The 27,197-nt window shown below is 47.3% G+C and overlaps 2 long non-coding RNA genes across 5 annotated transcripts in view; one reads left to right on the top strand and one right to left on the bottom strand.

The window, feature by feature from the left end:
* Positions 1-498: 498 nt before the first annotated feature.
* Positions 499-21,571, bottom strand: LOC118922806 (uncharacterized). Its single transcript, XR_008995754.1, has 3 exons — positions 19,748-21,571; positions 15,708-15,760; positions 499-2,150 (listed from the first exon to the last, which is right to left on the bottom strand). It is a non-coding gene; the product is annotated as an uncharacterized LOC118922806 (long non-coding RNA).
* LOC118922794 (uncharacterized) overlaps positions 16,350-27,197 on the top strand; it is a 164,457-nt gene continuing 153,609 nt past the window's right edge. For all 4 annotated transcript variants that reach the window (XR_008995752.1, XR_008995753.1, XR_005028888.2 and 1 more), the window contains exon 1: positions 16,350-16,512. This is a non-coding gene — a long non-coding RNA (uncharacterized LOC118922794). The remainder of the gene's footprint in view (positions 16,513-27,197) is intronic.

Raw genomic sequence — 27,197 nt, 5'->3', positions numbered from 1 at the left:
TTGCCTCTGTCTTCCTATAACAATGAGTAGTTAGGTGTCCAGATCCTGGAGAAAGACTGTCTGATGGCGGGTCCCTGCCTTGCCACTTCTGTATCCCCTTGGGGGAGTTGCTGGATATGTCCAGCCTCATTTCCTCATTATTATAAAGAACCTTCCTTGTAAAGCTGCTGGAGGATTCCATGAGAAGACGCATGTTGCTTAGCACAGTGCCAGGGGCCTAGTAAGAGCTGTGTTCCTGTCAGCCTCACAGATGATAGTGATGACGCTGATGATAATGAAGACTGGCAATGATGAAGTTTCCATTTTAGAGTTTGGTTATAATTTCCTTACTCACAAGGATATACATATCTATATATATCATGCACATTATATCATTTTATATTTATATTATATTATTTTATATTTATATCATCCTTATGTCATTTTCTTATTGTAAAGAGAATATTTTTACACTGCAGGTAGACCCCTTTGCCTCCCTGTCTCCCGGGTAGGGGAGATTCCAGAACAAACTCTTGACTGGTCCAAATGCCTATACAGTTCTACAAGCAACACCTGACTTATGAGAGTACATGTGGTCCAAAGTATCCTTTTACAGTCACAGCTGTCATTGCATTTTCCCAAAACTGAAATGATATAAATTGTATACAGGTTTGCCCACTGAAGATAGGTTTAACTCTTAGCATGACTTACTTTTAGCAATAATAAGACTAACTTCAGTCCTCGGTCTTGGAAATTAGAGGCAGATAAAATAATAAGAAATGAAGAAGAGGTCTGAAGAAGACAGATATGTGCAAGCAAAATTTTGAAATAGGGAAGTTCATCAATGGTCACTTGCTTCTTCATCCCTCAGCGTGATGTCCACCTCCCCAGGGGGAGCAGGTCAGTGAAGGGCCACCAGGCTGTGCAGGCTGACCCATACCCAGGAAGAGTGACTGCTAAGCTGCTACAATCCCCTGAGGCACTGGCTGTTTACTGAGAAAATGCTCATGAACTCAGATTGAGTTCTAGTGGCCAATATTTAAGGGAGTTTGTAGAGTCCTTATTCAGTAAATACTATTGAACGCTACAACACGTGCTGGCACGGGATATGCTAGATGCTGGGGACACAGAAGTGAACAAGTCTGTCCAGGCTGTCCTCACATTGCTGCACTTGTGCAGAAAAGATGTTTTGTTTCAAAGCTGATGGGACACAGGGAGTCGGCTGAGAGTCCACTCTGGGGTCCATGCTGGGGGCCGCTCACCATGCATGTCAGCTCCTCTCGTCTAAATCCCCAGGATCCCGGCAACCTCAACAGTGCTTACTGTGGGGTCCAGGCAGGCGGGCACTTGCTGGGCACCCTTCACCAGCACGTGACTGTGAGTTAGGATGTCTCTTTTCTCTTCTGGAGGTTTAAAGTGAGCAGTCCCACCATCTCACCGCAGCAGAGTTTACTTCTTTTGTGTCTGGATTTTTTCCCTGGGGCTGCCTCGTGGGTTCAAAGCCAGCGTGTGTTCTGCAGGAAATACCTTCTGGTATAGTTGGAACCCTGAGCAAGTCTGGGCATGTCCTTCCCTGCGTGACTGTCTTAGTTCTGGTTCCTGTTCAGTAGCTGAGGAACAGCTGCAACTTGGAGGGAAAGCACCTTTGTGTAGAAGATGGAATAGCCACAGACCCTGGCAGTTCCACCATGCGAATAGGCCTCCACTCTGGCTGGGCACTGGGGAGTTTTAGCAACAGGGGCAAATGCTCACATTGGAATGGAAAGTGAAATAAAGCAGGGGGGGAAATGATGTATAAGCGCAAGTACAGCTGCATAAACAGAGACAAGGCGGGAAACATGGAGCACAAGCCAGCAGAAGGAAATGCACCCAAATGTCAACTGTGCTTGGCATTTGTGGGGTTAATGGTCTCTGCTCTTCTGTATTTTCTAGATGATTACCAGGCAGCATTTATCACTTTTATAATCATAAAAAAATAAACTTCATATGAAAATATGCATGGTACCAAGATCTCAATACTTTCCCTTCAGCTTTAAGAGCACCTGATAAAAGAAACGCTAACCAGCCACTGCTCTCTTGGTTAATACGTGTTCTCTCCCTACTAATAAGATGAATGTTCAGAGCAGACACTGGCGTTGCTAGTCAGTTAGGTAATCAGCAGATGAAATCACCTAGAAAATGAAAACAAAACAAAAACAATAAGAAAACGAAAATTAAAATTCCATCAAATACACTAGAAGTGAATTTCCTCTTTGGGGCATGTTAAGAAATATCTGGGGTAAAATTAAGGTATTTTTGCCATTGTTTTTCAAGCATATGTTGTACGGAAAGATGCAGTGTTCTTTTATTGTCTTCCAGACCCAGTGCCCAGAGAGGTGGCCTGCACAGACTCGGAATGACCATCTTGCCTGCACTGGGAAAGTTCCTTGTCATTTCTAATATGAAATTGTGGGATTGTTCTCCTGAACAAGGTTAGTGCTCTGATCAGTTTTTTAAAAACCTCATATTTTATTCAATTTATGTAATGTTTGTTGCAGACAGTGGATTTGTTTTCCCTCTCTTCCTCCCTCCATCCCTCCCTCTCTTTCTCCTTCTTTCTTTATCTTTTGTTATTGCGGTAAGAATATTTAACATGAGATCTACCCTCATAACAAAATTAAAAGCAGAACTATCAACTATCATATGATCTAGCAATCCCACTTCTGCTTATTTTCCAAAATAATTGAAATCAGGATCTCAAAGAGAGATCTGCACCCCCATGTTCACAGTGGCATTATTGACAATAGTCAAGACATGGAAATAACATAAGTGTCCACAGATGGATGAATGGATAAAGAAAATGTGGCATCTACATACAGTAAAATATTATTCAGCCTTAAAAAACAAGGAAATCTTGCCATTTGGGATCACAGAGATGAACCCGGAGGGCACTGTGCTAAGTGAAATAAGCCAGTCGCCTGGCAAATACTGCATGATTCCGCCTCTATGAGGGCGGCTTGGCTAGTCAAACTCATAGAACATGAGAGTAGGACGGTGGGCAGAGGGAAGTGGGGAATCGCTGTTCAATGGGTATAAAGTTTCAGTTATACAAGAGGAATAAATTCTAAAGATCTGCTGTACAACAGTGTGCCTGATCAATTTTCAAAAATTCTAAGAGAATGAGGAGGTTCATCAAATCCCAAATGATGGCGAGGTAAGGCTGTGTTGCAGACTTTTACACTCTGCACCGAAGTTGATTAGGATGGGGCAGACTCTCAATTACCAGGAGGGTTGGTTGCATGTAACCACAACCTCCAATAACAGAGGCTCAAATATAACAAGTTTCATTCATTATTGTAAAGGAAATCCAGAGGTAGGCAGTGTAGCATTACATGGCAGCTGCCCACCCTGGCTAGCTCGGGCTCCTCATTGCTCATCACCCTGCCTTCCTCAGGCGGTGGCCATAGCCAGTTGCAAAGGAGGACCAACAAAAGAGGTGGACTAGGAAGAACTGTTCTGTGTCCAGGTGAAAATCAGGAGCTCTAGTATTCAGGGCAAAGGGGAGAGCAGACGTGGGGTGAGGCAGCCTGCAGCGGCTGCCATGGCCATCATTTGGGCCGGGTTTGGTAGATGTTCCTGGATCCTCAGGTGATTCATGGCTGTCCCTCTATAGTGTCTGATCTGCCCTTTATTGACATGGGGGCCTAAAAGCAGATAAGAGAATAAGATTAGCTGCCCCAAGCAGCCCAGCACCCTGCAGTGGAATAGGGCCTGGGTAATGCCAGCAGCACTGCCATTCCCAGAGAGGGAGATGGGAGGCATGCAGGGACCCTGGGGGCAGTTCTGAGGTCTTCTGGGCAGACTGCAGAGTGAAGCCCCTCCCCTGAGGTTTTTTCTGTGGGGAGCTTCCCATCCACCGTTCTCTGGGGCCCCTGGTTGGTGCTGGGGGAAGCCCTTCTCCCATCACCTTGGGTGGCTATCTATGATCTGGGGGTGGGAACCTGCCCTCGGTGGGGCCACACAGCTTTTGCAGCCCAATTCCTGTTGCTGACAGGTTACGGGTTCTACAGTTGAGCAGCAAATGCTATTTTTTTATTGAGGTGAAATTCATCTAACACAAAACTAGCCATTTAAGAATGAACAGTCCAGTGGCATTCAGTATTTGTGTAACCACCTCTTCTATCTAGTTTCCAAACATTTTCAGCCCCCTGAAAGGAAATGCTGTAGCCATTCAGCAGTCACTGCCCATTCCTGCCTCCCCCCAATCCCTGGCAACCACTGAACTGCTTTCTGCGGACCTGCTTCTTCTGGGCATTTCATATAAATAGAACCGTATGGTAGGTGACCTTTTAGGTCTGGCTTCTTTCATTCAGGATAATGCTTTCAAGGTTCATCCACACTGTAGCCTGTGTCAGCACTTTTTTGCTTTTTATGGCTGAGTAATATTCCATCACATGTATCAAATGCTTTTTCAGGTCACAGTCTCTCTAATAAGTCAGGTTCCCTAAAAACATAGTCAGCTTCTGATCCATTTACATCTAGTCAGTTACACATGGCTGCAGTCATACCCACATTGGTCTCAGTCTTATTTTATTTCCTTCTTTTTTTGCCCCTCACCCTCTCTATTATGATTGAAGGTGGCTACCTTGAGCCTTCCCAGAACACAACATGGGGAAGGTCAGGCCATCTTAGTTCCTACTATTTGGAATCTATAAGCATTTCACTGTTTTGACTTTGCAAGGCCCAGAATTTCTGATCTCTCTCCATTCCTTTCATGATAATAACAATTCCATTGACTCTCACCCAGCACTGATTATAAAACAAAGCATGATTTTATATACCACCAAGGAAAAAACAAAAATAAAACCCTCTGCTAATTAAATCATGCCCTGCCATGTAGTATAAATGCTGTTACAATGAAAATAGAAAGTGCGTCTCAGAGTCAGTGGCATGCAGCAGTAACAATAATTACAGTGATGGCCTACACTATGGCCTTCCGTGTGCCAGGCATGTGGATTATCCTCTGTTACCTCTTTTATGCAACAGAGCAATGGAGGGAGCCTGACTGCAGCCCTCACTCAACAGAATCCTGTGGGATATATTTTGTAGTTGCCAAAACTTAGTCCATTTGCTGCTCATTCACTAATCCAGTGACAAACTTTTATGGTCACCTATAGGTGTACGCATTAAAAACTTTTAATGCACGTGTGGATAGGACAGGATTTTCCTTCTAGGCCCTTTCAGTCTAGTGGGAGGGGTAGAGGCATCGTAGAGTATGAAAGCAGGAATAGCAGTTGGCGGCCTCCCTAGTGCCCACTCCGCCCCTTCTCTGGCTCATGTTCCTCCATGAGAGGGACTATGCGCCTGCAGTCTGTGGGCCATAGGGGACGTAGACCCTCTCTGTCCCCTGGCATGGACCAGATCCTTTGGAAGGGCATCGATGGCCCGGCCTGGACCCATGCTGCAGCAGATACTGCTAGTTGCCAACTGAAATCCCTTCTCTTTGTGCTTAATTCAAAACCACTTTGTGTTTCCTGTGACAATGTGACCACTGAGAAGACTAAATTTTCAAGACTAGCTTGCAGCTCGTGTATACCATGTAACTTAGTTCTGTATATGAAACTGTTATGTAAAATTTTCAGTGAGACTCTGTAAGGTGGGGCCAGAGGGGGTGTTATGCACTTTTTTGTTTGGTCTTCCCTTACTTCTTCCTACTGTCAATATGGAGAATATAGATTTGCTGGCTGGAGTTGCAGCAGCCGTCTTGGAATATGAGGTCACTGTCACTTTGAGGTTGAAAGCCATGCTCCAGGATAGTAGATCAGGAGACAGGAGCTCAAGTTCCTACTGATATTTCAGGGCTTCCACATCAGTGCCTGCTGCCTGTACTAGACTGCTTTTACATGGGAGAGAAACCAAGTCCTCACTTAAGGCATTGTAGTTCTTTTTCCAGTAACATGCAGTCAGAGGGAATCCTAGTTGATGTACATACCCACCCGTGTGACAGGTGGTGTAGAGTGGGAGGTACACTAGGATGACAGAACCACCTGGACCACATGAAAGAGGAAGGGGAGGGTCCACCAGGAAAGGGTGTTGTAAGAGTGACAGCATGCCCACTACAAAGAGCTGCCACTTGCTGGGTGCTTCCTAAGGGCCCAGCCCTCTGCTAAGCACTCCACCCCAATCATTACTGAATCCACACCAAATTGGTCTTATGACCAATGTACAAATGAGGGAATGAAGACTCTGGAAGGTCACTTCCTCAAGGCCACTTAGCTGGGCAGGTTCCAATGTGGGTCTGTTTGACCCAGGATCAAACCCTTAAACCCTATACAACCCCCAAGAGGCTGTTGTGCATATGTGAAAGCAGAGAGTGGCTCAATCAGATCTGTGGCTTTGTCTCATCACAAAAGTGAAAGAAGCAGCTCAGAGAATGTAGTGGTATGCAGCAAGTGACAGGCAGGAAGACACGGCGACCCCGCCATCACTGGACTCTAAGAGGCGGGCAGTGCCTGTGGGTGAGGCTCGTGTGAGTGGTGCTGGGAGCAGAGTGCTCCCAAAGGTAGTGTCTCATGCCCTCGCTGGGGCTGGTCCCTCTTAGATTCGAGACTGAAGTCCTAAGTTTCTACTAAGAGCCACTATAGACTAAAAGCACTTAAAAAAAAAATTAAGGTATCATTGATATACAATCTCATGAAGGTTTCCCATGAGCAACATTGTGGTTTCAACATTCACCATATTATCAAGTCCTCCATCTCCGCCCCATTGCAATCACTGTCCATCAGCATAGTAAGATCTAAATGTACTTTCTTAAGTTTGTGTTTCATCATGTTTACTAACCTGTCAGTGGTCATCGGAAGTGTGCTGAGTTTTCTCAAAACCATTAAAGGTTTTAATTATGAACTTTTCAAGGAGCAAACTCAGATTGGCTTGTGGTGTATGTGTCCATGTAAAATGAAGTGAAAATTGAGAAACGAATCCTGCTGTTAAAAAACTACTCAGCTCCAAATCGAGATGGTGTATCAGAGGCATGGACTCCTTCCATCTCTTGGCAGTATGCATCAGACCAAAGAGGTACTAAGGTTGTAGCTGGGCCTGATTTCAGCAGTTACCAAACCTAAGAAACTTCCCAGTAACACGAAATTGTGCAAAATGATGAAGGTTCTCTCATCTGCCGCTGTTTACAATGGAAAGAAACCTGTGAAAAGTTCTACTTGAAAGCCTAAAATGGAGAATTTCTCTGCCTTGGCTCTTAATAATAATTTTGCTTTGATTTTTTGTTTTGTTAACACTTCAAAAGTATAGTCTGTCTTCACCAGACCAGAGGCAGCTGATACAAACAATAACCTCAGCATATTACTGACGTGTTGGCCAGGACTGAGTGACACCCCGGCCTGTGGAGTCCTCCCCTACGGTCATGCTCCCTTCAGTAGTGCTCACCCAGCCTCCTGCTGTAATGCCTTGTCCATCTGAGCACTTCTTGGTTTTCCTCCAACCTCACTGGCCAAGAGCGTGGGGCTCCTCTCCTATCTTTAAACTTTGTCTCTCACTCATCTGGACCAGATCTTTCATTCCATCTCTGGAACATTAATTCTTAAATCTGCCTCAGTACTGATTTTCCCCCAGAATTCCAGTCCTACTCAACATTTCCGCATGGGTGTCTGCTAAGCACATCCAAATTAAAGAGGGCCAAAACAGTACTCAAGATTACTCCCTGCCCCAAACTGCTCCCTCTCTCTACCTTCCCATCTCACTAAATGGCAACACTCAGTCGCTCAAACCAAAATCTAAGGGTAATGCTTGATTATCTCTCTGTCACTGCTCCCAAACCCAATCCATTCATCGACTTTACTTCCCAAACATGACTGTGATAGGTCCTCATCTCTCCATCACTGCTGCGACCATCAGATTCCCAAGGGCACACGCTGGACTTCCTTTCCACTTGGTCCTACAGGAGTGCTTTACACTTAGCAGTAAGTTAACCTTGGAAGATTCAAATTGAACCATGTCACTCTACGTTTAAAACCCTCCAGTGCCTCCCTGTTGCGCTTGGCATAAAATCTGAGCTCTCTCTCTGCTCCCGTCCCCAGCCTCAGTTTCCTCTCCCTGTTACTTGCCAACCATCAGCCATGCTGACTGTCTCTCAGGTCCTGCTACACACCAGGCTCCTTTTTGCCTTGGGGGCTTTGACATTAGCCGATTCCTTGTCTCGGAATGCTGCTGGCTGGTTCCTGGCCACTGTTCAGATCTCAGCTTAAATGGCACCTCTCCAGAATGGCCTTTCTAGATGGCCTGCTCATTTCAAGTAGTTCCTTCTTACCCTATGTGAATTTTTTGCACAGTTCATATCATTTAGTTGTATTTTTCTGTGTGTTTACTTTCTATTTGCACCAGAATGTAAGATGCACGAGAATAGGGACCTTTTACGTCTTTTTCCCTGCTGTGTCCCAGCACAGGCATCAGGGCTGAGCATCTGGCAAGCATTGATTAAATATCTGTTGGATGGTTGAGTCCTAAACTTCTTACATTTTGCTCCATATAGTCTGGTATCTTTATTATGGTCTGCTTTGTTAATGTTTTATAATCATGCAGCTTATTCATAGGCACTGAGTTTTAAAAGGATACATATTTAGCATGTGACTCATTCATTTAAAATTCTAGACCTTTGTATCCCGTGACTCAAATACTGTATTGATGGAAAACCTTTCAAATAATTAACCACATATAGCTGGCATTTTACCAGGTCAATGGCATTTATGAATAATAGCCAATACTTAGAGACAGTCCTTTTTAATTCCAGGCACTTTACAGATAGTAACTTTAAATTCTCATATAACTCTATGAGGTTGGAACTGTTACTGTCTACATTTTACAAATGGGCTGTGTGTCTTAGTTTTCTAATGCCGTGTAACAAAATAAAGTGCCCCATTTCTTATTTCACCGTTCTATTCGCTGGAAGTCTGGGGGGAGTTCACCAAGTTCTCCATACATGGTCTCACCCACTGAAAGCCAGATGCCACCTGGGTTGGGCCATTGTCTGGAAAATCCACTTCCAATGTCCTTTGGATTGTTGGCAGAGTCCAGTGCCTGTAGCTATAGGTCCGAGGTTACCATTTCCTTGCTGGCTCTCTGCTGATATAGGTTGCTTCATTCCTGAGCATGTGGCCCCCTTGTGCTTCGAGTCTCTGACTTCCTCTTCTGCTTGCAGCCGGAGAAAACTTTCTGCTTTTAAAGGGCTCCCTGGCAGGATCAGCTCCCCAATATGTTCCCTTATCTAATGGTCAATTGACTTGGCCTTAATTACATATGCAAAATCCCTTTCCAGAAATAATTAGTGTTTGAATGAATAACCAGGAATAAGAATATCATGGTGCAAACAATGAAGCCCAAACTGTAATCCATGCTCACAAATGATTTTAATCCAGAGGGCCATATCAAGTCTTCAGCTTTTCTTTTTCTTCTTTTACCACTTGACAGTGACAGGGAGAACTTCACAGCACTCACATTGTCAGTTTAAGTCTAAAATGGTGCTTTTTGGATCTGAAAGATGAAGTGCCAGGATCGACTTTGAGTGGTCATGTGATACGGCTCCTGGCCCTTCTCTCGAGGCTGGCAAAAGCACATCTTGTTCCAAGTGAATGAGTCAGAGGAAAGAGAATGCGGTTTGAGTCAATGGGTGTCGTTTAGGAGATGGGTGTCTGTGCCATTTGAAGGAAGACAGTCACTCCTCTCCATCAGCCTGAATGTTGCCTTCTTAGAAAAGTCCTGTGTGCTGGTGCTCCCTGCAGTGTAGACCAGGAGTTAGAGCCCCAGCGCCCCATGGCCAGAGTTCCTAGCTGGCATCCAGGAGCAGCCCTCTGCTCTACACCTGGCTCACTGTTGGAGAGCTGGTGCTCACAGGGTGCTGGCCCTTGCCATCAGCCACAACACCCTCAGTCCTGAGGTTCTGCCATACTTTAAGGCACACGAGGAACAGATGTGAACTTGAGAATCTGGATTCATTTCGCACCTGTTATTTCCTAATTTGTCAGATGTCACCTTGAGCTGTGACATGAGTCAATGCAAACTCTGAAGTTTAGAGCCAGCGTACACATTTGTGATCAAGATGCCTGAGGTCCAGGGATTCCAACCCCAACATTCCCAGACACCAGAGGAGTCCACACTTAGCACAGATGGTCTTTGTGCACAAAATGCCATGTTGCATATACTTTCGTTGCTCTTTCTGGAGAGCCACCTGTCACTTCTATCAGACTCTCAAAGGGGTCTCTGTGCACCCCAAGTTAACAACTGACCTAACCTGACCCATTTCAAATGCAGAAATAAGTGCCTCCTTGAGGATCCCAAACAGGTGACTACTTAGTTACTGTTTGAAAAATTCAAGGGACAAGGATGGCCTGGGGTTTGGTGATGGATGGATGCAGTGGTGTGAGGGCGCTGGCTTGCTCTGGCTTGAGAGAGCTAATCTGTGCATTTCTGTTCAACAGCTTTCTGTGACACTGTGCTGGTAGCTTGAAATTAGCAATTCAGGGAGAGTTTACATCAGACAGTTCAGTAAACACACAAATCAGGGTTTATTCATGTATATTTGGAGAGCCGGCTGTTAAACATTCACTGGCCTTCTGCTAGGTGGATGAAAGGCAGATGGAAGGCATGAGAGTCAGGAAAACCCTGGATTTCCAGCTCCACGTCTGGGAGTGTGGACGTGCTGGGAGTGCACTGGGGCCCAGACGGACGACTCGGGCGCTGGTGGTGTCAGTCGACAGGGTAGCCCTGTGGGCTGGGATGTGGAGTCTCTAAATGAGAAAGGGGAAGTCTTGGGATCTTGGCAAATAACCCCAGAGCGGAGGCCAAAGGGGAGGGGAGAGAAGAGCCATCCATCAGGAGCAGGGGGTAATCAGAAAACCGGAGTCACCATGGTATGACATGAACCATTTGAGGGTAACTCTGCCTCATTCCTTAGAGAGGAGGGGGGTGAGGGGCACCCACTCCCAGCACCTGGATCGTAAGACTAATTGGGTGGGGGCCTCAGGCCTTGGTAGCCATCTATAAAATAGTGCCTACAGGAGTTGTTTAATTTGGGACCTTATGCAGATGATAAAAGACTTACCGAGAATGACTAAACCCACTCTGTATGGCAGGTGATTTCTATTTCCCACAGGGGAGGCACCAAGCTATAAAGTCTGAACAAATGGAGAGACATACCATATTCATAGATGGGTGACTTCAACATAGTAAGAACATTAATTCCCCCAGAATTGATGGTGTATAGGTTTAATGAAATTCCTTCCCAAATCCCGGTGGGACTTCTTGAGATACCAAGGAGCTGATTCTAAAATTTATATAAAAAGATATAAGAATAGCTTAAAACAGTTTTGAGAAAGATAAAGAGGGGGGAATCACACCACCTAATTTTAGACTTAACATATAGCTACAATAATCAAGACTGGTATTGGGGAGAGGATGGACACACTGATCAACGGAACAGAGCAGGGAGTCCAGATATACATAAATATGGCCAACTGATTATCTACAAATTTCTGAAAGCAATTCAACTGAGGAAGGATTGTCCTTTCAACAAATGGGGTTGGAACAATTGGACATCCAGGTAAAAAAAGTGAACCTCAGTCTAAACCTCACATCCTATAAAGAATTAACTTACAATTAGCTAAGATCCAGATATGAAATGTCAAACTCTAAAGCTTTTAGGAGAAAACTGGTGAAAAGTCTTCATTACTTAGATGTAGGATTAGGAAGAGATTTCTTAGATAGGAGTCCAAATCCATAAAAGAAAGAAATCAATCCATTGGACTTCATCAAAATAAAGACTTGTGTTCTGTAAAAGATACCGTTAAGGAGGATACAAAGATGACAGACGAGAAAATATTGGCAAATCACATATCTGATTTAAATTTGTATCCAGAATGTGTAAAGGTGGCTCTGAACTCAACAGTAAGAAAACAATTCAATTAAAAAGCAGGCAAAGATTTGAGCAGACACCTCACCAACAAAGATGCATAGATGGCCCGTGAGCACGTGAAAAGATGCTCGACACCATTAGTCATTAGGGAACTGCAAATCAAAGTCACAAGGAGTTATTATTACATACCCATTGAAACAGCTAAAATAAAAAATAAAAACCCTGACAGCAGCAGTGCTAGCAAGAATGATGAGCAGCTGCTCTTTCATTCAGGCAGTGGTGGAAATGCAGAATGGATGGTATAGCCACTCTGGAAGGTGATTTGGCAGTTTCTTAGAAAGATATACATGTGGTTACTATATGACACAGCAGTTCCACTGCTGGATATTTACAACAGAGAAATGAAGATGTGTGTCCATACAAAAACCTGTATGAAAATGTCCACAGCAGCTTTTCTGGCATAATCAAATGTGTCCCTCAACAGGTGAATAGAAAAACAGCCTGTGGTATATCCATACAATGGAATAGCACTTAGAAATAAAAAGGAATAAATATTGGTACTCCCAACAGCTTGAAGGGCCCCCTGCCATCCCTTCTCTGCTGGCTCCTCCACGCCCTCTGACTTCCTAAAACTGCAGGGCCCCACAGCCCCGTTCTTGCTTCCTTTTCCTACGCTTATCCCTTATCCTGTCTCATGACTTTGTGGACTACATTCCATCTAATTTAAGATGCCCTCAACTGTAAGTACACCACTGAGCTCAAGTTCCACCACGGAGGAAAAAATACAGCCAGTTGAACTCTTCCATCCCATCCTTCCAGTTGCAGGCATCTCTGTTCTCAGAGTCCCTGAACTGCTCTGAGGTGAATGGCGATGCTTCTCTGTCCCAGGCCTCCTGTGCAGAGCTGGGGGCAGACCTTCTCCCTCTTCCTTCCTCCCTGTTCTCTTTACCACCCAGCCTTGGGGGTCCTTATATGGTCCTGGGGAGGTATCACCTGGTACTATGACCAGCCCTGCCCCTTGTGATTGTGCGCATCATGGTCTATGTGAATTTACTCCCTGGGGTTGTGCAGCGTACAACCTGTACAAATGTATATTGTTGCCTGACATAACCCATTCTTCTGAATCTTTTTTTTTTCCTTTCTTCAAAATACCCTGTCTTAGACTTTTGAAAGTAAAGAGTAAGAATAAGACTCTTCAGTTCTGTGCATTCTTCCCTGTCGTCTCTGAAGCAATGGCCATAGTCCAGGACTTTGCCCCAAGTGGGTACCCCTGGGCCCATTCCTGTGGCTAGAAGAAGCCATGGCCTAGCTGACAGGCCTGGGATCCCATCCTGGAACCAGTCACAGTGGCAAGGGGTGGCATTTCCTTGTCCTGCTTAGCCCAATCAAAACTCTCCCCTGGGTATGGGGGCGGAGTCAATCCCAACCAATGTCAAGGCTGCTAACAATGGGGGAGGGATAGGAGGCAGTGTGGAGTATACATGGTCTACTCCATGGGGTCAAAGCAGGGAAGGTATTTTGCAGATGGAAGAGATTTGGGCCCATGTTTAGGCCCATGGATAGGAACAGGTTAAGGATGTCAGAGGGAAAGAGCCTATATTTGATTAGGAATGAAACCCTAGGAAAGAGGTGAGGTGGGGAGAGGGGAGGGGCTAGACATGCAGCAAAAGGGTGGCGTGGGGGTGGGGAGGGTGGCGAAGGGACCTGTTTGCTCAAGTAAAGGAAGGACCATCAGGATGGGCCCTGAGCCCCCAGGTTCCTGTAGGAGGGGCTCCGTCTGCGCAGGCTTTTGTGGTAGACATGGGGCTTCATGGTGCTTCAGGAGAAGTGCCAATGGAAAACTCAAATCGAGTCTTTCCATTCATGAGAATTGTTACTGTCTTAAGGGCTAGGTCACTTCAAAGGGTAGGATTTCTATTTACTTCTCAAATGAATAGAAAGTACTCCCACCTTCCACGTATCTGCAGAATTTGGGAGAACACACCGTGAGGCAAGGGGATTCAAACATTTTTGAGAAGTCTCCTGGGGAATGCATGTGGCCTGATGGTGAGGGACGAGGGCTCTGACACCAGGCAGCCTGGGCACACACCAGCCTCTGCAACCCTGGGTAGGCTCCTGGCTCTCTCTGTGCCTCATTTCTTTGCTAGAAAGTGGGGATGTGGCACTGGCTTCCTCATAGGGCTGTTTTGAGGATCAGAGATTATAATACTTGTGCATGTTTGGGAGACTGGCACATATTAGATACTTTTCACCATGAGCAGTCAGTATTTATAAGAATCCTATGAGTGCTAGAGTGCATGGTCTTCAGAGTATGCACTGTCTTTAGGAGTGAAACTTGTTTATTTTCCTGATACAATGAAACCTACTTTTTTACAGTACTGTTTTCATTGGAGAAAGGGCATGCAGATGTTTAAAAAGTGTTTTCATGTAGCCACATTTCAAATGTCATTGTTTTTTCCTTTCTGGAGGTGTATGCAGAAATGAGCCAGCTTAAAGAGAATCCACTCTAGAACATTTCATATTAACAATGATAGGTGGGGGGTGGTACTGATATGCCTTAATGAATGCTTTATTTATTAATAAATGGGGAATGGCCTCCTCTTCCTAATGCTAGTAGCTTCTCCCCACTTCCTGGCCCAAATGAGAAGAGCTCTGGATGGCAAGTCAGTCAGGAATGCCCAGAATTCATGGGACTGGCCAGTGCAACACCACAATGTCTAAGGCCTTGCCCTGGAATATTCTGGAAGGCTCATTGTAACAGTGTTGCCCTGGAAGAACTTACTGCTAAAATGATGTTGCCTCGGCAGGACACTTCCAAAAGGAGGGTGTGGCTGCCACATGGAGCCTACATTTCCCAACTATATCAAATTTTTAAAAATTCATTCCTGATGATTTATTTAATTAATAGTTTTTCAGTTCCCTCAGGGATTAATGAGTTGACTTAGTACAAGTCTTCATAAACAAAGTAAAGGCTGGCTTTCCACATAGGACAAACATAATTTCCGCTTTAATAGTCCCTACAGACTCCTGACATGAATGCACACTTCCTTCTCATGGGGCTGCCATAGCCCCACTGCATGAGATGTGCCCAATGGGAATGACATAAGACATGGCCTCTGGCTGCTCGTGAGGCTGCTGCCTCAACTCACATTCCCTACTCTCTCCCTAAAGAAAGCACATTGCACAGCAAAGCTATTCCTAAATTCCAGTAAAGCAACAGGCTTTTTACTCTCTTGGTGGGGGGAAAAAAACCTGAAATAAGAATATTTGGCCAATTGGCTAATACATTGCAACTTTCACAGGGAACTCAAAGCACTTGGTATTGTCTGGTAAAAAAAAAAAAAGCCCTGATTTTGCTGTTAAAAGAATTGAGATACAGAATCATGATTACGTATCTTTTCCCAACATGACTCCTGCTATGAATGGAAACTGGGTCTCCTGAGCCCTCCAGGGTGAGGCCCACTGCACACAGAGCTTGCCTGGGTGGTCTGTCCTCTGACGAAGTGCAATTTCCTTATCTGCTCTGTCTTTAAGGGTATCAGAGCGCGGCCTGCACAGCAGCAGGCACTAAGTCCTGAAAGGTCTTGAGGGTGCTAGTGTTCAGCACCCCGCCTTTGCGGGCGTCACCTCCAGAAAGCCTACTCGGGTCTGATGCAACCACAGCTGCCCTCTCAGCTTCCTACGGGCTGCTGCTTCCCTTCACTGCCCTCTCATAATTTACAAACGTGGGAAGCTGGGCAAGACCTCCCACCCCATGAAAGCAGAGGCAGAGGAGACCCGGCTCTTGCATGTAAATACTCATCAGCTGCTTTTGAAAGTTCAATTGTCATACCTTCTCTTCATTCCTTGGCACTTTAATATTCAAATCTGGGATACTCTTGAAGTCTGAAAAAGGATTTAACAGATTTTGTTAAGTCCCTTAATCCTAAAAACAGGACCCACACCCTGATTTTAGATGACGTGATTTATTATATCAGAGGAAGATAGGCCGAGGAATACATGTACGGGAATCAGTACTCCCATGGCAAAGCCAATCCCATCTCCTAAAGAATAAGACAATGTTTCTTTCTTCTCCCTTCCCTGAAATGCCTTGAATAAGAGCAAGCGGTTCATATGCGAGCCTTACAGTACTTGTCAAAATTCCAGTGTCTGTTGGAGACTCAGATGCACATGAGGTTCCTACATTTTATTTTTCCACAGTTCTCAGCTCTCCTAAATAAAGCACGTCCCCTGGGGGGGCGCCCCCGGGGCTACACTGAGGTCAGGGTGTGGGTCTCTTCGCCAGGGTCAGGAAGGCTGCAGAGACCCTGGGAACGGGACCAGCCCAGCTCACAAGCATGAAGAGAATGTCGGGAGAGGAAGTGGAGGCTGTGAGTCAGCATGAGTCATCTCGTCCCAATGAGAGCGAGGGCTGAGGTGTGCGCCCTTTTTTCCTTTTCTCTCTCTCTTTTTTTTTTTTGTGGGGGGGGTCTCAATCGTGTGGACATCGTTGGGAATGGAGGGAAATAAGTGACTGTATGGGTGTATGGTCATTGCATTTTACGTTTCAAACTGATCCTCCCGGCAGGCTGAGCCTGCCTGAGCGTCGGATCCTCGCAGCACCGTTCCTGGGAAGGTGGGGCCCCAGCTTATCCCCGGTGAGTATGCTTCTGGCATCTTATGATCCTTTCTGCAGTTTGCCTGAGCCTCAGCTGTGTGAAAGCGGTGGCATTGCGGAGTGGACACTGCATCTTGTTCGGTTTTGAGGATCCGTAATTTTAGGAGAGTGGTTCCCTGCCCCCCACCCCCTTAGCTACTGTATTTTGGCCGAGAAGTTTCTTAGCCGTTAATTGTGACAATGCAGATACTTTGCGGGACATCATGTTGTCTTGCAAGAGACAGGGACGCTGGACTGGGAAGCTGCAGCTGCTTGAGACTCTCTGGAGGCAGAGTGAGGTCCCGAGGTGGAGGTGGGGCGGTGGGTGCCGACCGGCAGCTGAGGTCGGCCGGCTTCCGCTTCTCAGCGGCCAGGAGAGACGGCGCCTGAGCGATTTCTGGCCGCGTGGTCTGAGTGCCCAGTTTTAGTGCAATACATACAATCGAGAGGCAGAATTTTGGCTTCCCTCTCTAAAAGCGTATGAGTGATTCTAGGAACTTACTTTATATATTTTCCTTTATCTTAACACTTAATGTCACAGACTATGGTAAAGTCGGAAAGGAAATATGCTGGGGGAGGGGGGCTAAGGGGCAGAGGGTGAGGATGGAGGGTAGGGTGGGGGGCCGCTGAGGCCTGATCTGATCTTGGTTGGTGTTTCTCGGGCTGTTACTATTCTGATGAAGCTTAGCTTTACTGTCAAGTGAAATACAGGAAACAATTTTTAAAAATGTCATTCTAGTTACTGTAAATGAAACGGTTAAAATGTCACAAATACCTTATGATAAACATTTTTCGAATTTGCTTAAAAGACTGCACATCAGTAAGCAGGGGTATGACAGGGAGCTTTTTCAGTAGAGTCATTTGGGTGCGTGGGCTTCCTGGGCTAATAATGAGTCAGCACCCAATTTCTAAAATTGGAGCAGCTGAAAGAATTTTCGATCTGGCCCCCAAGCACAGCCCACTTGCTGGCTGACCCCCTAGGAGGATTTGGCTGTTCGGTCTTTGGATGCGTCTCCTGTTTGGGTGACCCCCTAAGAGGCCCCTTTGCTAAGGGGTCCCTCTGCCAGGATCATCTCCTTTGGCTGATGTTGATAATTTATAGGTTCTGGCTTGTCAGAACTGGTTGCGTACACAGTTTGTTAAATAAGACATCCAGAGTTTATGAGGGACTGGGGTGGCCCTGGACTGGAGCTGCATTGGTGTCCTGTGATGTCACCCTCGCTGAGGGATCAGTGGGGAGGGAGGGGGTCACAGCTTGGGCTTCAAAGCTGACATTCTGCATGTGACACAGAGTGTGGGAAGATTGTCGGCTTAAAGTCAGAGAGCAGGATTCCCAGGAGGAAAACCTCTCTCAAACTTTACTCATCTTGTCTATATGGTGGAAGAAATATTAAGAAAATGGAAAAAACAAAAAAATAGCTGGGGTTGTAGTACAGCAACTTAAGGACCAAAAGCAGTCCTGTTTGAACCCATCTTGCCATTGAGTTCGGTCGGCCTGACCTGGACTGGTTTTTTGGGTTTGGGTGACTGTGGGTGGGGTCCCACATTCTTTGGATCATGGGCCCTGAGGACCCTAATGGTTCTAATAGCTTTGGGCTTCCATGCTGGGACTTACTGTGACATACTGCGACACTGCCTGCCTCAACAGGCTGCTGAGGCATTCAGAGAGTTAGCACCTGCTTAGAACAGGGTCTGGACACAGAAGGGACCCCGTCAATGTCAGCTCTTCTAGCTTCTCTTCTCACCTGGACTCCGAAGGTATTTGGGCTTGAAGCCCCCAAGTTAGCACCAGGATTCTTCAGGCAAGACCCTGTGATTCCATTAATAGTCAGTGGTCATTCCAAGGCCGAAAGGCACAGCCATGCACACGTCAGCTCGTGGCTGTGGCAAGGCAGACAGCAGAGGTTTCCCAGGTGGGAGACCAGCCCGGTCTGTCTCTCTGGGTAAGGAATCTTTGTGAGTACTCAGAGAAATGCCATCTTCATGGAGAGAAGTACCTGTAAAAGGCAAAACGCCTTAGGCAATGCCCCGGTAGTTCTGCACACCAGCGCTTTCTCCCACCCCCATGTAGGGGGATGGGCACGGGATAGGAGGTGTGTTTATTGCTGAGCCCTGTGTATTTAAGTCCTCCTGGGTAAGCACCATTGGGAAGTGGCTTTCAGGTGACCAGCTTTATCCTAGACACTGACCGTACGCTTTCGGGTAGAATTCGGGCAGTTGTATGGATGCTGAAAGTCGATTCACTTGCTCGTGAGAAATACGCCCATTGAAGTATTAGTGTCACTGTTGCACTCAGGAGAAAGAGTCACTTAGGCCAGAAATAAGGCATGGGTATGTCTGAAAATAGGGCTTTCACTAACATGATTTGCAGCTTTGTTGTGTTTATTATCCAGCTACAAAACACGCTGAGTTGAAGTGGATGCAGGCAGGTAGTAAAGAGGGAAACATTCTATGCTAGAACCTGAGCAGCTAGTTTAAAAGGAGACCCGCAGGAAAAGGAAAATGCTGACCGTCTGATGACGCTTGGAAGCTGCCCAGGGCCGTGTTGTGGTGGCGCCCTCAGCCTAGAGATTGGCCCTGGGCTTGCTGCCCCATCTCCCTCTCTCCACCTGTCTTCAGCAACCTGGCGTGGGCCCTCATTATTTCCTGCCAAGAGGTTTCCATGTCCCCAGGTGGTGGGCCCACCATGAGTCGCTGTGTGGAGAGCTCACCCTCATGTTGGGCAGGTTACTAACTTCCCAGAGTTCCCCCTTCCTCACTGTGAAACGGTGTTAATAAGAGTGCCAGCCTTGTGGGTTTTCGTGAAGATCAGTGATGCTTTGAACATGAGTCTACAGGCAGACTCAATAAGTGTTAAGTACACTTTCACTGATTCAGAAATATGCTCTAGATGCCTTTCTGACTCTGCCTGGGTCCTGGGCCCTGTGGGCATCCATAAAGAATTGGCTCTTGTGCCCCTGAAGTGGGGTCCTGTCTGTGTCATCAGTCACACGGAATGTTCTGCGTTTGCAGAGCATTCACTAATTAGGCTAATGGGAAGTGCTTCTCGGTTCTTTCCAGGAGAACCTGGGCTTCTGGCTGTCGTGGCCATCATCACCTCCACCATCATTGTCGGCTGTTTGATTCAGCCCCAACCACATGGCAGTAACTCTCTGTGTATTGCTTTTATGCCCCTCCCCACAACACACCCAATACGCACCCTGGAAGGTGGGAAGATGGCCAGTTACTCAACTCACTTGAGGTCCAGGATTCCCAGGCAGATGTATGAGGCAGAGTAGCTGCTCCGAGGAGTGTATCGGTGGCAGGGGAGTCCCTCACCCACATCTGGAGGAGAGTCAGGAGCAGCAGGGCGCCAGGAGGGTTCTGCGTGTAATCCAGCACACTAAGGCCACAGGCCAGAAAATCCAGGACCACCGTCCTCAGATCTGTCCCCAGGGTGGAAGCAGCTGGATTCTGTACTCATGCTGCCTGTCTAAAGCCTGCGACAGTCAACTTCTGGTTATTTGAAAATTATCACATTATAGGGAGCTGACTCATATTGAAAATATTAAGTAAGTTACACTTAAAACTAAACCCAGCGTGAACATAACGTGGCCTTTCTTGCCAATTCCGAAGATATTCGAAATCATGGGGTGCCTCTGAAGCAGCTCTCCACACTCACTCTACAGGCTTCCGAGAGGAGCACCAAATGTGTGCTTTTGCTTAGCCTGCCTACTCTGGGAGTCCCCGTCAGAGGAAGGCGTCACGTCTTTTCCACATCTCCTTTCTGAGAGTATAGGCTTTGCATGCTGAGTTTGGGCTGTATTATGTGGGTCAGTTGTAATGGGGCTGCTTTGTGGGGCGTGTTTTCCTCCAGCTGCCTTGTGTGCTGTAAGCAGGGGACCCTCTCTGCACACAGTGCCATGGGCGAGGTGGTGTTGTGGTGTGCAGGGCAGGGGTTGGGTTCCCCACAGGGGCAGGAGGGTTCTGTTTAGACCACAGAGCTCGGCCGAGGAGAAGTCAACAATGGATCAGAAGGAAGGTGGGCCGGCAGGAAGGAGGAGAGGGTGGGAGGCTTGGCTGGTCTCAGAGGATTCTTCTGATTAAAAAAAAAAAAACCTGGTTTTATTGCATCTTGTAAAATTGGAGAAGCTAATGGTGATGGCAGGTCATATCCATTGCTGTTTATCCTGCTTATCTTTTGCTTTCAGGATTGATTACCCTGAACAAAGAGGGCTTCTGCTTCAGGGGTTTTAGCCCTGACCTTCACCCTGTCCTTTCAACAATTTATCACAGTTAAAATATTGGTATTTTTAATGATGGCAGAAATGTATCGTTTTAGCTCTTCTCCCTGGACAAATCATATTTAGAGTGTGAAAGGGATGCATGGGTTTCTATCAGTCCAGCTAGATATAGAGGAAATCATTACAGAATGGCAGTGGCTCCAGCAACAGTCAGGTTTACTTTCTCTCACACAGAAAAACATAGGAAGCAGGCTGTCCCAGGCGAAGGTCAATGGGCAGCCAGTTCATTCAACTCTCTCCCCTGCCTTCACTGGCAATGGCTTCTTTCCTCAAAGTTGTCTCTTGGTTTTATGAAGGCTGCTGGAGCTCCAGCCATCACTTCTGCATTCCGTACATGAGGAAAGAAGGAAGTTGGGGAAGGGTGGAGAGGGGCACAAAAGGTTAAGTGTCCTAGATTTTAGACACCTTTAAAGAGCCTTCCTAGAATCCCCAACTAACCCTTTCTGCCTACATTTTTCATTGGCCACCCTACCTGTAAAGGGGCCTGGAAAAATACAGTGTTTTAAAGGGTACATATTGCTGCCCTTGACAACTCAGAGATTTTTGACAACACAGGAAGCAGAGAAGAATGGATATAGGATAGACCACAAGCAGTCTCTACAGAGTGTTCCTAAAGACAGCTAGCTTTATATTTTATAGTGTCTCAGTCTTGTGAACAGACCCGGGACAAGTCACAGATCCTTTGTAGTGTCTACTTTGTGAAATAACTGCATTGCTCTCATCAGAAGTATAAGGGCGGGAGACAAAGAGACTGTTCCTTCAAGGATTTTGAACAACTTGGAGGAAGATATTCAAAGGGACAGGACCCACTTGTCCCTTTGAATCCAAACATGATTTCCTTTCATTCATTCATTTACCAAATGTCTATCATTTATCCAGTAAAATAATGATGATTCAAGCAGTGCTTTGTTTATTGGGTGCTTATTTGGTGCCAGGCACTGTTCTGGGTGCTGTGCAAATAAGACCTCAGTGCTCACAGAACTGTGTGTGGCAGATTTTCAGCATTGTCGTCATCCAGATGAGGAACAGAGAAGGGTTAGGGCAGATGCCTCAGGTCACACTGTCAGGAAGTAGAGGAGTTTGGCTTTGAATGCAGCAGTCTGGGTCTTTGACCCAGGGATGTGGAGGTGAACGGCAGACCAGATGGTTTCTATTTATGTCTTTCTGATGAAATAGACACAAGCCTAATGACATCATGTGTGGTAGATGGGCGCAGGGAGGGTGGGGAGCCTTCGCCTCCTGCAGCACCTCCTGCTTATGGGAACACACTGTAGGATCAGGCCCAGCTGAGCATTCTTTCCCAGAAGAGGACACACCAGGAATCTCAGCTATGTCTGGGTCCGTAACTCGCCCCTCCCCTGGAAGCCAGCTCCTGAGTCAGGACCCCAGGGGAGCACAAGGAAACTGTCCAGACCCAGCTTCCAAGGCCAGGCAACATTCCAGCAAGGCAGAACAGCTGAACTAGAGGAGGTTCGGCTCCAAGGACACAGAGTTTATTCAGATAATCCAACCGGATCAAAAGCCAGCGAAGGTAAAACTGTCTCAGCCTCCACTCCATACCACTTGCTGTTACCTAGTGGCACTATCAGGGCCATGAGGGTGCATGAGGACAGGATGGGCTCTGGGGTGCAGAGGGGCAGTGTTTGTTGTGATTTCACCTTGGATCAAGTCCCCTCCTGTGCTTTTCTTACTCTGTACCATCTCAAGGCCTTGCTTCACTCCTCCATCTTCCTCCTGCTGCTCCTTTACGGGCAGGGTGGCCAATGGAAGACACAGGCCGCAATGGGTGGCTGAAGATTTTAGGGAAGCTCCTTAAAGGAGCCTGACATCTAAGTGGCTTAACCTTTGGTCCCTGATTTCCTTCCTTCCTCCTGTGTGGAATGCAGAGGCAATGGCTGGACCTCCAGCAGCCTCATTGAAACCATTAGACAACTTAGAGGAAGGAAGTCAGTGTTAAAGATGGTAGAACAGGCAGAGAGTCACAGGCTTGGGAGATTGGGCACTTTGCCTGGAGATGTGACTGTTTTTGGAGTGGGTTTACCTGCATGATGCAGAGGTAGGTGTGAAACATCACTGCCCAAATGCAATCTGTAGGCCAACCAGGAGGGTCTGTTGGGGTGTCAGAGTCCCCTCTACATGCTGCTTCCTTCCATGTCTCTGGTGTAAGGGGCAAGGGCTCAGGGCGGCATAGTGACGTCCTTTGGGTCCCAGGTCGTTTTGCTTTCGTGGCCCCTTCCTCATGAAGAGCCATATGACTGCCTTCATATAGAGATGAATGTCAGCCAGACTGGGTTCATTATTATGTACTCATTTTAACTGTATTCAGGTTTTTCTTCTGATTTTAAAATAGGCTAAAACATTTTATTCTAAGAGTGTCATGGCCGCAGGCCCTTGTCTCCTCTGTGCCCAGTCAGAGGTAGATGTGGGAGGGTGCCGAGCAACCACAGAAGGGCCTCGTTCCAGCGGGTGTAGGCTGGCCTGGAGGGGTGGTCTCTGGACCGTTGGGGGCCCATGCAGCGCCTCTGAGGATGGCAGTGGGTCTGGCTTCTCATGTGTTGTCGGTGATCCCCAACACCACAGCACTCACAGCAGTTTTGGAAATGATGGCGAGGATTTTCTGATAAGGTTTTCAGAGCAGATCTTCTAACCTGTGCCCACTGTACTTCATTCCTTGCCCCCCATAATTGCTCTACTTGTTCAATTGATTTGCTTAGTGGGTGTGAATTTCAGTTTACAATGCTGATGTATCAAATATATAACACCCCTTTAGTCCCTAATTCTCTAGCTTATATTAAATCTTCTCTAAGCTCACCCTGTTCCTGCTTCACTTCCCCACTTGGCTGTGGGGAAATTGAGATTCTGTCATTATTGGGGATTCTTGTTCCTCCCAATGCTCTGGTGTCATCAGACAATCTTGGGGTGATGTACTAGAAAGCTGGGGCAGGGGCCCCACAGGGGGCTGCCACCTTGCCTGCTTCAACACCTGAAGACTCAGCACATTGGGGCCCTGGAGCCACTCAGGTCCCTGCTCCAGCTGGAGGGGGTCTCACAACCTGGTGGTCTGCGCCAATCTTAGGGCCTCCTGGAAATGTGTCTGCTTTTGTGACAATGGTGAGAGTCCCTGGCCTCTCAGCTGCCCCCAGCTGTGTCTGGGGGTGTTCCCGTGTGCCTTTCTTGGTGCTTGTTGCCACTGGCCTCTCCTGATCTGGCCCCCCACCCCCTTCGTCTTGGCCTGGGAACCAGAGAGACCAATGATGGCAGAGGAGGCAGAAACAGAGCACTCTTGGAGGCCTGTGGGTGGCAGAGAGCATCTTTTGTGGCTCCTGAAACTGCCAGCCCCTGTGTTGGTGGTCTCCTTGGGGGCACAGGGGCCTTAGGCAGGGTCACACAGCCAGACCATCAGGTGTGTGCTGTTGCATCGTGGACTTTCCTGTTTGGGGCCAGGCATCCTTATTTCTGTTTGTGTAGAACCAGCCCAGGGACTAACTTGACTGGCCTGAGGAAACCTTGGGCCGCTGCTTTCATTGTCCTCTGACAAATGAAAGACACCAAGGGTGTCTTGTGACTCTTTTGGGTTTCTAAGGGAGAAGCATTAAACTATGCTCAGTCATAATCGACAAAGAGCACAGTGGTGGAGAGACGAGCTGACAGCAAACCAAGGCCCCTGGCATGCGCCCACCCCTTCCTCTCTCCTGCCCTGCTCCAAGGCAGCTCTTCAGCACCGTAATGTCCTTCCATGAGTGTGGGACCACAGGCTGAGGCACTCTGCCTTCCCTCCCCCTCTCCACCTCACCCCCATCAAATCCCACGATTCTTCTCCAGCAGCTTCCCCCAGGCACAGTGACATTTGCTCCATTTTTGGTGGACTGTCTGTTGTGGGAAGGCCACTAGGTGCCGTGATACAGCCACAGTGCAACGACTCACCGCATGGCAAGGTCCTCCATGCCTTCTGGCCTCAGTTTCAGAATCTGTGAAATGGGGCTGCAGAAGGTTGGTTTGAAGATAAAAGGGGTTAGTGCCTGAAAATTTCTTAGGAAGGTGCTGCACACAGTAGGTGTTCAATAGTATTAGCTGTTATTATTGGAATGGATGCCTTTTTGCCATTTGCTCCTGATGTAAGAGTCTTCCCCTGGGCCCCAGCTATCCACCTCAGCAGTAGTCTGCGCCCTACAACTTGGGCATTCAAGGAATTCCACAATCCTGCTTCCACGTTTCACTATGTCCAGGCCCAGGGCAGCGTGAGCTATGGAGCCCTAGACAGCTAGGGGAGACAGATTCAATTGTCCATCTCTTCATGTATATGTTCATTGTTTAACATGTGGGTATGGAGACCTCTGAGGGCAGGTGACAGGCAAGTGTGGTTGTGAGGAGGGGATGCAGGTGGTACAGGGCTAGGGGCCCCTCATACATGTGGTGGCTCTGAAGGTCTCTCTGATGACAAGACATTTGAGTGGCAACCTGAGAGGAGTAGTTTTCCACACACGTGTGTTGCTTTGGTTTTTTTGTTTTTTGTTTTGTATGGGTAGGGCAGCTGGAGTAGGGCCCTGGTTCTCCCTTGCTGTGTGGTCATGACGAGTCACCTACTCTCTCTGATCCTCTGTGAGCATGGGCGAGGTGCCCTACAATGGTGAGTACTCAACAGCCCCACTTGGAGTCATCATCATTACAAAGACACTCTTCACTTTACACCAGGAATTCTCTGGACTTGAAGGGCACTGCCCCCCACAACAATTCCTCTATATGAGCCCACAGGGGTCTTCTAATCCATACGCACACCCCTTCTCTCCTCCCAGGTAGAGCCCAGCCCATCACTGCAAAGCTCCAGCTGAGAACACATTGCATAAATAACCCAAAGCCTGTTTTCTGGCACTCGCACATTTTGGCCCCAGCTCTGCCCCTTGAAGCCATGCAATCAGAGCCACAATCATAATTACAGTCATAATTCAACACATTCATTAACATTCATTGAGCAATTGTTCTGTCCCAGAAACTGGTGAATTATAGCATGAGTCCTGGCTGCCTCCACGGTGGAGCCCTTCCAGCTGCATGGATGTCACTGCTGTGTTCAAGCACTGTCTTCTTCCCATGGATCCTAAAAGACGGAGTGTATGGTGAGGTGTTCAGCAAAATTGACCCCAAGCCACCCTTGTGGGCATAGACTGCGGTTTTCCGCTGGCCCCACTCACATGCACCACGACCTCCCTTGTCCTGGATGCTAAGCTGAGTTTGTTGGGTTGGGACAACATGCTCATCAGTTGGACCCACACCACACTTGCAGTCACCTCGCATCCCTGCCTCTTTGTGTGGGTCCGTGTGCAAAGCCTTATCTCCCTCATTTTTCATTTGCAGCGCTGACTTTTTTGCTTGTTTTTTATTTAGTTTTTAACCTCAGTAGAACTTTACATTTTGTCCTTAGCTTAATTTTCTAGCTTTGGCTCATATGTTCTCCAACATCAGATGTGAAGCCTCATGTCACCTGCAAGCTGGGGAGGCAGCCCTTTCACGGCTTCATTGGAGGACCGTTTGGACCCGTGTAGACTGAGAGTGAGACCTGTGGCACCCCACTAGTGACTGCCTCCAAGCTTGCCCGCATCTAACATTCCGGGGCACCTCGCTGGGCAGGGACGGCTCAGGTTTCAGCGGATGGAAGGATGATGAAGCATATCATGCGATCAAATGTGTGATGTGACCCCCTAGACAAGTGGGGCAGGTAGTGATACCCAGCCTGGCTCCTCCTGATGGAGCCATCTTCCTTCTGACCGGCTCTTTCCCGCATCCTCAGGGGAAGCTTCTGGTGAGGCTAGCTAGCCTGGGGCTAGTAGATACTAGTGGTGAGTTACCTTAAACATCTGAAACACTTGAACTCTCCTGGTCAATGAAAGTTATCTTAGTTGCCTATGCATGTCACACCCTCTGGCTTTGTGTGTATGCATTTGATTTGCTCAAGCCAGAGCTGTTGAGCCCCGCCCTACAGAGGGGTGGCTGTCTCTGTGAGGCAGTCCCTTTGAAGTCCCCAGAAACGCCTGCTGAGTAAAGCTGTGCAGAGGGGAGAGGAGGGGCGCAGAATGGGTGAAGACTGCCACCCAGCAGTTGGAGAGGTGACTGCAAACCAGGAGGTGCCCGGCGAGAAAGTGAGCCGCCCGTCACTGCTCATCTGTCCGGGGAGACCCCACTTGGCGAGTGGTCATCAGCTGAGTCCAGCACTGGGAATTTAGAACAGGAAGTGTCCTTGAGAGGGGCCAAATGGTCCTCACATGGCCCACTCTCAGTTCATCCCAACCTCCACCTGCCCTCTGGCTGCCAAAGCTATTAGAATCTTCCACCTAATTTCTACCATTCTCCATGAGAATGAATAGCTGGTGGTAAGAGATGGACTTTTTTTGAAATGGAAATTGCTGTCTAT

Source organism: Manis pentadactyla, chromosome 2 (genome assembly GCF_030020395.1).
Source record: "Manis pentadactyla isolate mManPen7 chromosome 2, mManPen7.hap1, whole genome shotgun sequence".
Classification (NCBI taxonomy): Eukaryota; Metazoa; Chordata; class Mammalia; order Pholidota; family Manidae; genus Manis; species Manis pentadactyla.
This window is presented reverse-complemented; position numbering and strand designations above follow the sequence as displayed.